Here is a 12537-nt window from a genome sequence, read left to right as displayed (position 1 = left end):
TTGACTTCACCAAAAACTACCTGGACCTGATCGTGACGTATACATCAGTCATTATCATGCTGTCTCGCATTGATGACAAGAAAGCATTGGTGGGCATTTACAACTGTGCCCACGAGATGTCCAATGGTAGCAGGTGAGGATCAGGCGAGGCTGGTGGAGTTAGAAATCGGAGAGACAGGCTCATTGTACTGTAATGCATGGATGGATTGAACTCCTCTGATGAGGATACTGACTGACTCTGAAGAGTTTCACTCCCCCTGGTGGGTGTAAAAGGAATAGACAGGTGTCCAATGTGGACGTTGGAAACTCTGACCAGCAATGCATGCATGGGCAATTTTAGACCCTTTTTAGGTGTGCTTCAATACCCATCGATTTCATCTCACCACCCCTAAAAAATTTTTTTTTTATTATGAATCATTATTATTTTCTGAAATCATTTTTTTGCCAATCCAATGCTTTTAAATGCTCAAGGGGAAAGGACCAGGGCATACTCCTGGGTGAAAGGTATACTGTGTCCCAATATCTGTGTTGTGTTCTGTACCACTTAGACTACATGGCCTATACACTGCTTAGTTATTGGTGGAAAGTGAGTGTTGATGTTGGATTGGAACAGAACCATAGAGTAGTCTGTATTGGGGTAAAGGGGTAGTGGTGGTCTAGTGGATAGTGAGTTGGACTTGTGATCGGAAGGTTGTGAGTTCAAATCCCGCCTGAAGCCACACCACTACTAGTGTGCCCTTGAGTAAGGCACTTAGCCCTCAGTTACTCCAGGGGGAATGTCCCTGTAATTCGTAATTGTAAGTCGCTTTGGATAAAAGCGTCTGCTAAATGGCAAAATTAAAATTAAAAAAATTAAGGAGAGGCTGAAGGAAGAGAGAGAGAAGGTGAGAAAGGAGGAGATGAAGAGGATAAAAGAGGTAGAGAGGGACAGAGAGGAGAAAGAAATGGAAGTGAAAGAATGGAAAGAGAGGATGGAAGAGACGAAGAGGGTCGAGGTCGAGAGAGAGAGGGAGAAAATCCTGAAAGAGACAGAAGGTGAGGTTAAACGTGTGAGAAAAGAGATGGGTGAGACTATGAAGAATACGATAGAAAGGAAGGAGAGGGAGATGAGACAGTTTACAGAACATACTGTGAAGACGATGAAGACAGAAATGGAGAGAGAGAGGGAGGAGTATGAAGAGAAAAGAAGAGTAACTTTGGCGGCTAATCTGGTGTTCGTAAGCGACAGCATGGAGAGGGCCTTCGGGAAACAAAATACAGGTAGGCTCGTCATTATCTGCTAACATGATTCTATTGGCTTCTCAAATGACCTCAAAGTAATTAATATTTTATCTACACAAATGATAAGACTATTTTTTCCCTTTCAGATATTTCAAGGCAATTCTGGCAGTTCTGGAAATGATCCACAACAATGGAGAACCTACTACCACTATAGCTAATTTACAATTGAATTACTAATTTCATTAAAGGCATATTGATTTCCAATCATAGTTTGCTAGCTTGCTTACTTAGTACACTTACAGCGTGTAATTGATTCCTATACAAATCAGACACCCTAAGATATTAATTCCAAAATTACATTAACTATTATCCTTGCATTAAGACAGACTCAATTCAACTTACTGAGTGATTTTTGGACAACATTTTTGCATTTTAGCTCATTTTAAAATTGGCAGAGCAAAGGGTCTGAATACTTAAGTACATGATGTATTTCTGTATTTCAATTTTAATAAGTTTTAATTAGTTACTACAACAACAACTATATTTTTTGCACCTTCCTAATGAATGAATGAATGAATGAATGAATGAATGAATGAATGAATGGACTTTATTGTCATTGCTACAGTACAGGTACCAAACAACGAAATTTAGGAGGGGTGGCTCCCCTGGTGTTAGGAAAGGAAAAAAAAAAAACACTTTTAGAAAAAGAATAAAATCACAAGAAGGTAAGGAGCTGGTTTACATAAATAAAGGCTATGTACACAATCCACTGTACTATACTGCACAGATAGTCAACTAGGGTTGTCATATTGCACAAAAGTATTTCTCTCTCTCTCTCTCTCTCTCTCTCTCTCTCTCTCTCTCTCTCTCTCTCTCTCTCTCTCTCTCTCTCTCTCTCTCTCTCTCTCTCTCTCTCAGTACCTGTACTTTGTTTCAATAAATAGTCTTAAACTACTCAGAACTATATTCTTCATTTTTAGTATCCAACAAGTAGCTTAATAAACAACACATTCAACAACATTCATCACATCAACCTAAACACACACTAATACACCTAAATACTAACAATATTGCACATTAGGTTACTTGACTCATTGCATAGCTGTCTTCAATACATTACCACCAAAGATACAATGGAAACTCCTAGGCCTTAATGAACTTTTGCAAAATTGAGCTGTCATTGTGAATCTTCAGTCACACATTTGATATTTCCCCCTGCTTGTTCGAAAGTTCCAACATGTTTCGATTAAGTCAGTTAAGGCCATTTTGGAACCACTACCAACAAGTAACTGGGTTCCAATACCTACCATAATGAGAACACAGTATGTAGGCCTACCCCAATCTAACCTTAAAAATACATATTGGTTAGCCGCACACTGACACAACTGAAGATGGAGAGCATTGTTTTCTTTAAACCTATTTTCATGTGATGTGTGCGTAAGTGTGGTTGGATATGTGTGTGGTTTGATAGGTGTGTGTGTGTGTGTGTGTGTGTGTGGGGGGGGGGGGGTACCTTCCACATCATCAGTCCTCCCATGATGAAGGGGTTGAAGACTGTGAGAAAGCAGTACACAGAGGCTGGGTCAAAACTAGTTCAGAAAGAGAGAAAGTGAGAGGGAATAAGAGAAAGCATGAGGAAGCTCCACTCTTCTGTATAAAATAATACAGAGTGGGAATTAATAACTTAAATTAAATTAATAACTGTATGCCTCGATCAACTAGGGTACAATTGCAGTAGTCAATACTCAACATTCTAATCACTCAATATAATCTTAACATGAAAATTACTTTTCATCTTTTGTAAAATCTCCACAGTCCACAACTCAAGCTTAGTCACACCAAATAGCATGTAGAGCAACAGTATCAAGGAAAACATACAGGGCCTGAACATTTTGCAAAGCTGAAATAATCCATTTGTTTTCATCGCTATCATTTGCCCTCATCAGCAAACTTGTAGGCAACTTTTCCTGTATTTTATTCTGAAATGTTGACTTTTATTCAGAAATTAAATTATTCTGACTTTTATTCTGAAATTGTATTTTTCTGACTTTTATTCAGAAACATTTTTTTTCTGACTTTTATTCTGAAATTTAATTTTTCTGACTTTTATTCTGAAATTTTATTTTCCGGACTTTTATGGATGCTCTAATGAGCTCATCAGTCTGGATGTGTTTTACCTGGAACACCGTTAGGCGACAGGCCCACTCTCAAGAGTCATGGTCATTATTATCCCCCTCAAACAGATGGCATCTCAGTCCAGTTACGGTGCAGTAACATTCTTCTACCACTGAGTGGCGCTGTCACCCTCCAATGAGAACACATCTCTCAGCGACCCGACGCAATAATGTATCAGAAGTTCTGACTCAGAACGTATAATAATGTAGTCACAAACAATGTTTTAACATTCCGCACATGGTTCAGTCACAGAAGTTTTGACCTGGCAGAATATACTCGACTCTCTAGCGAAATCCGTTTGTCACTGCGTTTTATTAGTATTCACAAGTATTCACGATCAATAACCATTATTGATTGTTCTTCATTCGGTATTTATTCCTCCAATGTATCAGAAATTCAGTATAATATTTTTTATATGTGTCTATATTTTATAGTTACTTGCTGTTTTAACTCGTTGGTTTTTCATGTTTCTCCCTCCCTTATGTTACCATGACCACAGTTAATATGGAGGGTGGTTATGATTATAAAGCCCTATTCCACGGGGAGGTAAGTTGAAACAATAGTCAGGCACAAATGCTCAGGAGATAAACTGTTACAACTTTAATGTGTGTCTCCCTCTTTTGCAGAAAAAGCTCATGAAGGCGTTCATGTTGCTGAAACGTCCGGTGGAGGTCCCCTCCTATATAACAGCTAAGGACATGAGGAACTGGCTGTACACGGACAGGCCCTTCCTGATTCATGAGTGAGTGATTTCTTTTTTTGTGATCAATTTTGTATTATTATTTCAGGGAATAATACAAGGGAGTGGTAACAAAAACTTAAACACAGGAGAGAAATACAATGACAAAATTCAAGTACAAATACAAAATTCCCATAAACCTGCTGGCTATGTCTATGAAGTCTAAGATCCACCTCTGCATAGTCAAAGATGAGTGAGAGATTTTGTCAAACTGTATAGATAGGTTGATATATTCTATGGATAGCAGTCTGATACATTATCAAACTGTATAGTTAGGTTATTCTATGGATAGCAGTCTGATACATTATTTTATTCACATGAAGGTATAATGACATGGCTGAGAAAGAGCCCAACTTACAGCTCCATCTCCTTGAACTTGTAAGTAGCCTACTAGGACAACACATGAACATGTTTACTGACATACCCAGCAATAACAGACAGTCAATTCATTTTATTAACATATTAGTGCCCTGACTCTCCTGCAAGAAATAATGTGTAATGTTGTGCACAGCTCTGGAGAGCCGAGAGGCTCCTCAGAATGGAGAAGATGGAGGAGGAAGTCCGCAGGGAGATCCAGGATGAGCACCGCCTCTCACTGCTGATGGGCAGAACGGTATGACAACACAACACACTGCTATTTCCTGGAGACAAACCTCAAAGTGCTCGCTTGAGTCAACTCTCTGTCTGTCACATGAAGGTAACCATGGAGGGGATGGACCTGTTCCTGTGCAAGACCCGACGAGCTGCGGAGAAGGCGGTCAAGAAGATCCTCCTTCCTGTGATTCGCTTACTCCTGAAGGAGGTCGCTCCCTCCAGGGTATTTCAAATGGTTGGAGATCTCTCCCCAAAGATCGTAGAGATGGCCTATGAACATTTCCTGGGTAGGTAATACAGAAGCATCATGCCTACTGTAAATGGACTGCACTTATACAGTGCCATATTCCAAAATGCTTTACAATGGCCTCTCATTCACCCATTCACACACACATTCACACACCAATGGCGGCAAGGTACCATGCAAGGCGCTGGCCCGCTCATTGGGAGCGATTTGGGGTTCAGTGTCTTGCCCAAGGACACCTCGACACGTGGCCAATCAGAGATTAAATCTCTGAACCGGCAACTTTGCGATCATTAGACGCCGGCTCTACTTCCTGAGCCACAGCCGCCCCATACTGTCAAATCTTATTTCACTTAAGAATGGCATCACAGAACAAGGCATCACATTACTGCAGTTAGGATTTTAGATGACAACATACATGCATATATTATATTATTAAATATTATTTATTATAGATATTTTATTTTTATTTTATAGAAGTGTCCTAACCCTAACCCTAACCCTAACCCTGAATCCTTAACAGAGAACAGGTCAGAGGCCAAACTGAAGACCTCCACCATGGAGAAGACATGGGAGGCTGCTGCTGCCAGGGACATCAGTGGGCTGATGGAGAATGCAATTGCCTCTTTTTTCTCCCAGTCTGGGTTCCCAGTGGGATCTGGGGATTATCATCTCTCTGCCATCACCAACAGCATGGCCCAAGATATGATCCGTGCCATCGCCCTAAAGCTCAAAGCAGGAGCTGAAACCTTCCACCTGTTGAGCTTTGCTGGGCAGTCGTCCGAAGCCAGGCTCATCGCCATGGACGCGGTGCAGGACATGGACATGAGGGTGAAGAGGGTGGGCTCTCGTCTGCCGCAGATCCCCAGGCAGATCATAGTCCTGGATGCCACACTCAGGCAGCTCTTTAATGTAGTACGCCTGCTGCTCAACCAGGAGGCCTTTGTTGGCCGGGGCAGCAAGTCAGGGGCCAGGGTTCTGACCAATGACGTGAAGGCGATGGCAACCTTCTTGCCATGGGTCCAGGTGACAGAGGTGGAGGAACTGGCGAATGTCCTCCTCCGAGACAATGACAAGTGGGAAGTCGTCAGGAATGTCATTTCCAAGCTGAAGAAGCTGGCCTACAGCAAGGAGGCGCTGAAGAGAGGAGTAGGTGACGGCAGTGCCTACAGGAACATCGCCTTTCTGGTGGGCATCGCCGTAGGGAAGTGTGTCCCAGACCAGTACGCATCCAGCCTAGAAGAGCACCGGGTGAGTTGTTTGGCGATGGAGGATGTCAACATCTTCTTCGAGTTCATCGGAGACGACGGCACCACCACAGCTCTCCTGGCAGAGGAGAAGAGGCTAGAGGAAAAGAGGCTGCAGAAAGAGGCGGTGCAGAAGGAGGTGCTGCAAAAGGAGGTGCTGCAAAAGGAGGTGCTGCAGAAGGAGGCAGTGCATAAGGAGGTGCTGCAGAAGGAGGAGGTGCTGCAGAAGGAGGTGCTGCAGAAGGAGGCAGTGCAGAAGGAGGTGCTGCAGAAGGAGGAGGTGCTGCAGAAGGAGGTGCTGCAGAAGGAGGCAGTGCATAAGGAGGTGCTGCAGAAGGAGGAGGTGCTGCAGAAGGAGGTGCGGCAGAATGAGGCAGTGCAGAAGGACACCCCAGTCCCACAGAGCACAGACGGACGGGCCTGCCACATGAGAGTGATGTGGGCCTGCCACATGAGAGTGATGGTCAAAGTGGCAAACGAAAAAAAGGCAGAGAAAGACGTTTGGAAGAGGGAGATGGAGGAGAAAGAGAAAGAACGGGAGCAAGCAGAGGCCAGGCACACGAGAGAGATGGCCCGAGTGGCAGAAGAAAGAAAGGAAGAACAAGGGGTCTGGAAGAGGGAGATGGAGGAAGTCCAGGCCAGGTACATGGCAGCCCAGGCTTCATATGCTTCTGTGGAGAAGGTAAGACCCACCCCATGTCAGGAGACATGTGCAATGTGCAATATACAGTAGTACAAAGGTAGTAATGTACATCAGTAGTGCAAAGGTTATAGAGTGATCACATTAACCAGGGATGAGCAGCCATTATTAAGTATTGTCATTGTCATCATAGTGTAGGCATTTTCCATTGTCTATAGTATCCTAAGGTGGGGGGGGGGGTACTGAGAGTCATAGTCAAGTGTGTGTGTGTGTGTGTGCGAGGGGGGGCAATAGTTCAGTGGGGTATGTGGAGGGGGGGATTGTTTATCAGAGTGATAGCTCTGTTATCTCCATCGGGGAGTTTCAAAGGACTATGGTACTGTATTTGATAACTGCCCACTCACCCTATTTAGGATTGCTAAAAATAGACAATACACAAAGATGAGGGGAGACAACTGACTGGTTTTATTCTCAGAAAAGACAAGGGACCCCTCTTGCCAAATACATTTGAGATTGCACCTTAAGTGTGTTCACTGTATGTCCACAGGAGTGTAAAGAGGCCCAGGTTGCCCTGCTGTTGGAGGCAAACCAAAGAAAGGCGGAGCAAGAGCTCTACATGGCAGAGAAGGCCCGAGTGGCAGAAGAAAGAAAGGAAGAACAAGGGGTCTGGAAGAGGGAGATGGAGGAAGCCCAGGCCAGGTACATGGCAGAGAAGGCCCGAGTGGCAGAAGGAAAGGGAGAGCGAAAGATCTTGAAGAGGGAGGCGGAGAAGAGAGAGAAAGAGGTGGAGCAAGCTCAGGACGGGCAAATGAAAGAGATGGCCAGAGTGGAAAAAGCTAGAAAGGTAGAGCAAGAGGTCTGGAAGACAGAGAAGGAGAAGATAAAGAAAGAAGGGGAGGAGAAGGAGAAGCAACACAGCGATGCAGAGAAGAGGCTGAAGGAAGAGAGACAGAGGGTAGATGAGGTCAGAGAAGAGCTGGACAGGGAGAAGAAAATAGTTCAGGATCTTCAAGATGAATTGGAGAGGAGGAAGAAAGTGTTTGAGGATAGGGAGAGAGAGATGAAAATGGAGGTGAAAGAGAAGATGGAGGTGATGAAAAGGGAAGAGGAGGAGAGAGAGAGAGTCAGGAAAGAAGAGGAGGTAAAGAGAAACAAGATGGAGCTGAAGAAGTTAGAAAAGGTCAAGAGAGAGAGTCAGACAATCCTGGAGGATAAAGAAAAGGAGGTGAATGAAGTGAAAGAGAGGATGGAGGTGATGAACAGGGAAGAGGAGGAGAGAGAGAGAGTCAGGAAAGAAGAGGAGGTAAAGAGAAACAAGATGGAGCTGAAGAAGTTAGAAAAGGTCAAGAGAGAGAGTCAGACAATCCTGGAGGATAAAGAAAAGGAGATGAATGAAGTGAAAGAGAGGATGGAGGTGATGAACAGGGAAGAGGAGGAGAGAGAGAGAGTCAGGAAAGAAGAGGAGGGAGAGATGGAGAAAAGAGTAAGGACAGCAAAGCTGGCAGGCTTAGGGTTAACACTAGGCTTAGGCTTAACACTAACCCTAAAAATGTTTAGATAATTTTTGCATTTTAAATAACTGTCAGAGCAAATCAATAAATGTCCTGAAATGTCTAAAAATGTTTTTTCACTTTGTCATTCTGGGGTATTATGTGTGGATTGATGGCAAATTATGACTTTGCTTGTTCTGTAGACATGGGTCTACGGACATCAACTAAACTTGTTTCTCTAAAAGCTTGTTTACTTTGAGAGAACCATAAACAGCAGAGGAACTATTAGCTCTTACAGGAGATACGAGAATGATAGTGATTTGGGATATTAAGATACACAGGTTACACAGTGTCTAAACTAGCAAGATAAACACCTTATATTAAGATACCCAGGTTACACAGTGTCTAAACTAGCAAGATAAACACCTTATATTAAGATACCCAGGTTACACAGTGTCTAAACTAGCAAGATAAACATCTTATATTAAGATACCCAGGTTACACGGTGTCTAAACTAGCAAGATAAACACCTTATATTAAGATACCCAGTTTACACGGTGTCTAAACTAGCAAGATAAACACCTTATATTAAGATACCCAGGTTACACGGTGTCTAAACTAGCAAGATAAACACCTTATATTAAGATACCCAGGTTACACAGTGTCTAAACTAGCAAGATAAACACCTTATATTAAGATACCCAGGTTACACAGTGTCTAAACTAGGAAGATAAACACCTTATACTGATCCACGGGCTGAACCAGCGCTGCACACAAGAGCCCTCGGCATGACGAGTCTCATCATGATTATCTACAATCATTCACCTGTAGGCGTACTCAATTTACATTAAGTTGTCAGTGAGGTCTGTAAGTGCAAATTATTCAATAATGGCAGCCTGTTTCGTTTCAAGATGTATAAGAAAAGATATTTAATATTCTTCTGCAGAAGGAGGAAGTTTGCAGGTTCGTCAGACGCATCTGAACGATTCAAAGTTCCTCCCAAAAAGTGACGATCATTCATTACATGTCAGTATTTATACAATCAGGTTTCCTACCCTAGTCGTTTCCAACCCTAGTCGTCTATCTGTACAGTATAGTACAGTGGATTGTGTACATAGCCTTTATTTATGTAAACCAGCTCCTTCCCTTCTTGTGATTTTTTTTTAAAAGTGTTTTTTTCCCCTTTCCTAACACCAGGGGAGCCACCCCTCCTAAATTTCGTTGTTTGGTACCTGTACGGTAGCAATGACAATAAAGTCCATTCATTCATTCATTCATTCATTCATTCATTCATTCCACAGGTAAGGGGTCCGCCCTCGGGTGAGGTTTAGACCAATCATGAGCAAGGGGTGTGAGTTTGTACATGGATGAAGATGATGGGGATGAAGGTTAGGGGGGAATCTGATCCCCACTTTCTCCTAGGGACACAAAGGTGAAAAAGGAACACAATAGCCACAAACTGGTTCAGTCTGGTCCCAGAGCACCGGGTCTGGGGAAACACAAAAGCCCAAAACTGCTCCAGATGGCCTAGTCCACTCCGGGAGAAAAGAGGGCAATCAGGTCTTTGTAATCATTCAAATGTGTCCGCCGTCCAGCCAATGTCAAGCTTCAAGCAGAGAAACCGGTTCCATTGTGTGGTCACAAACAGGAAATCAGCTTCCATAGCTTTGCCCCAGACATCCAAAGTTTGAATCTTAAATGTAGAAAAATGTCCCCCACATACAATAATTTTCTCTCACAGGTCACCTTGTTGCGTCCTTCTGAAAGGTATCAAGTTCTACAGCAATAACTGTAAGCAGTTGCAGCACAGCTGCAGGGCGGAATACCACCGGCATCCGTCCAACTTCCCTGCTTTTCCCAGTTTTTTCTTACATTACAGAAAGGTTCCACCTCTAAGAGGACGGTTCTACCTCAACGAAAGAGCTTGAAAAGTCAAAAGATACAGCCTAATGTTGGTGCCTGTTCAGATACAAAATAACTGGTCTGTTAGAAAAGACTACAAGTGATTTCTATTGCCTCTGCCCTTAACGGCAGCAAGCAAAGATGGTCGCTTGACTGTACTGTGACCCCACTACATGAGCTCTCAGATACATAGATCACCCATACACCCAAAAAAAATCAATTACACAGACAATGTTTTTGCAATGTTCAAATATATTTAATTCATAGGCAGTTATACAAAACTTTTCATCTTTGATCTTCTCCATAGTTTCTAGAATCAAATAAAACATACTACTCTCTATTAGAGGACTTATTGTTAGGGGATATTTGAGCTCTGTGGAGGTGTGTCTGGTTCTGCTTACACTGCCTGGGCCAGACCCACCATGTTGTTCTGTCTGTCAAAGACGGTGTAGAACTCCCTGATGAAGAATCTCCCCAGGTCCACAGCCTGCTACTGACACCGCTGCCCAGGCCAGAGTTCTAGAACGCTGCCCAGGCCAGAGTAGCAGCCGTCGGAGTTCTAGAACGACAAGAGCGGAGGAATTTACTGATGGAATTCCACTTCTACTTCAAGAGATTTAAATTAAATGTTGCTTTAGGCATTGGCTGGGTGGGCTGTCAGTAATGGAACCTGGTTAACCCATGGTTAATGTTGTTTGACACACCTACTAGCAGAGTGGACTGATCATAGGCTGCAGCAGCAGGAGGTTGCACTCTCCCTAGTGGCCAACATCATCTCAGGGAGAGCACTCCCCCTAGTGGCCAACATCATCTCAGGGAGAGCACTCCCCCTAGTGGCCAACATCATCTCAGGGAGAGCACTCCCCCTAGTGGCCAACATTATCTCAGGGAGAGCACTCCCCCTAGTGGCCAACATCATCTCAGGGAGAGCACTCCCCCTAGTGGCCAACATCATCTCAGGGAGAGCACTCCCCCTAGTGGCCAACATAATCTCAGGGAGAGCGTAACGGTGATGCACCTGATGTAGCTACTTGTTGCTCATAACTGATGCTGGTAAGCGTGCTGTAATGCATGTTTGGGAAGACTAACAAGTCATTGGGCCATGATCGATAATAGCTGACATGAATGTGATAATGACAAAATACAAGAGACAAAACAAACAAAGTTGATGTTAGAAACTGTTAACGTAATATAAGAACAAACGCTGTGTGTATCACACACTACCAGTGAGACAGTTCAGAGGGGAGAGGGGGAGGGTCTGGGTTAGTAACAGACAGGAAATCCAAAGCCTCTACTTCCATCATGTCATCTTGTCTGTGTTTCACTTCCTGTTTCGCCTTTAGATATAAGAGGAGTATTCTGAAACAACGTAACAGCAAATCATGAAGTAGATGTTTTCAATTTCTTTATTTCTATGTTTTGATATCCTTCCCTCATAGCCATAGTGTAGCCAACTTTATTGTCAATCTTGCCAAACCAATGTGTTGTAAAGAGGACTACAACTGAAATAAGTACTTTATTGTGTATTATCCTCTATGATTTTATTCATGTACATACATGTATGCTTGTCTGTATTATATGTGCTTGGTTTTAAAAGGGTTAAATTAACTTAACAAAAGTCAACTAAAGCAATAAACAGGGGCCCTAACGTCACGAAAGACTGGGCACACATTTTCAACATAAAAAAAAATCTTCAATAGCCTCCCTTTAGTCACCACCCACTCTAGACTCCACCCACCATCTCTATCTACCACCATCCATGTGACAGCTAGGGGGGCGGGGCTTGGGCCGGGTGCACTTGTCCTAGTGGTGGAGGTTCGAGCTGTGACTGAGGGTTGCCAGGGAACCGGTGGAGGTGTGGGTGTAGACTAGGGGAGCCTTGCAGCATCATGTCCAGAGTCATGGCCTACCAACAGAAGCTGGCTGAGAAGCTCATCATCCTCAACGAGAGGGGGAGAGGGGTGCTGGTTCGAATGAACTACATTAAGAAGGTGAGGAAGGAAGGAAGGAAGGAAGGGTGACGGTCGGGATTATTACCGCCGCCTTGTAGGGGTTACAAAGTACTTAGTCTGGGGAGGACTGAGTGGGACAGGATCTCGGTCCCCCACACCCAATACCTATGGCCTCAATGTTCAGGTGAGTGAGCAAGTTGTTTACTGTTTAGTAGCTTGGGTTAACGTCAACCTCTTAGACGGAGTAAAGTGGGCTTTAGTAGGTGGCCGTGAAAAGTGTGTGCAGTGTGTGCGAGGTAAGTGCCGAACTGACCTGACACCACCCCCTACTTT

The sequence above is a fragment of the Nansenia antarctica genome (genome assembly GCF_963989245.1).
Source record: "Nansenia antarctica genome assembly, chromosome: 12".
NCBI lineage: Eukaryota > Metazoa > Chordata > Actinopteri > Argentiniformes > Microstomatidae > Nansenia > Nansenia antarctica.
The sequence above is the reverse complement of the archived record's forward strand: the minus strand, read 5'-3'. Positions refer to the sequence as shown.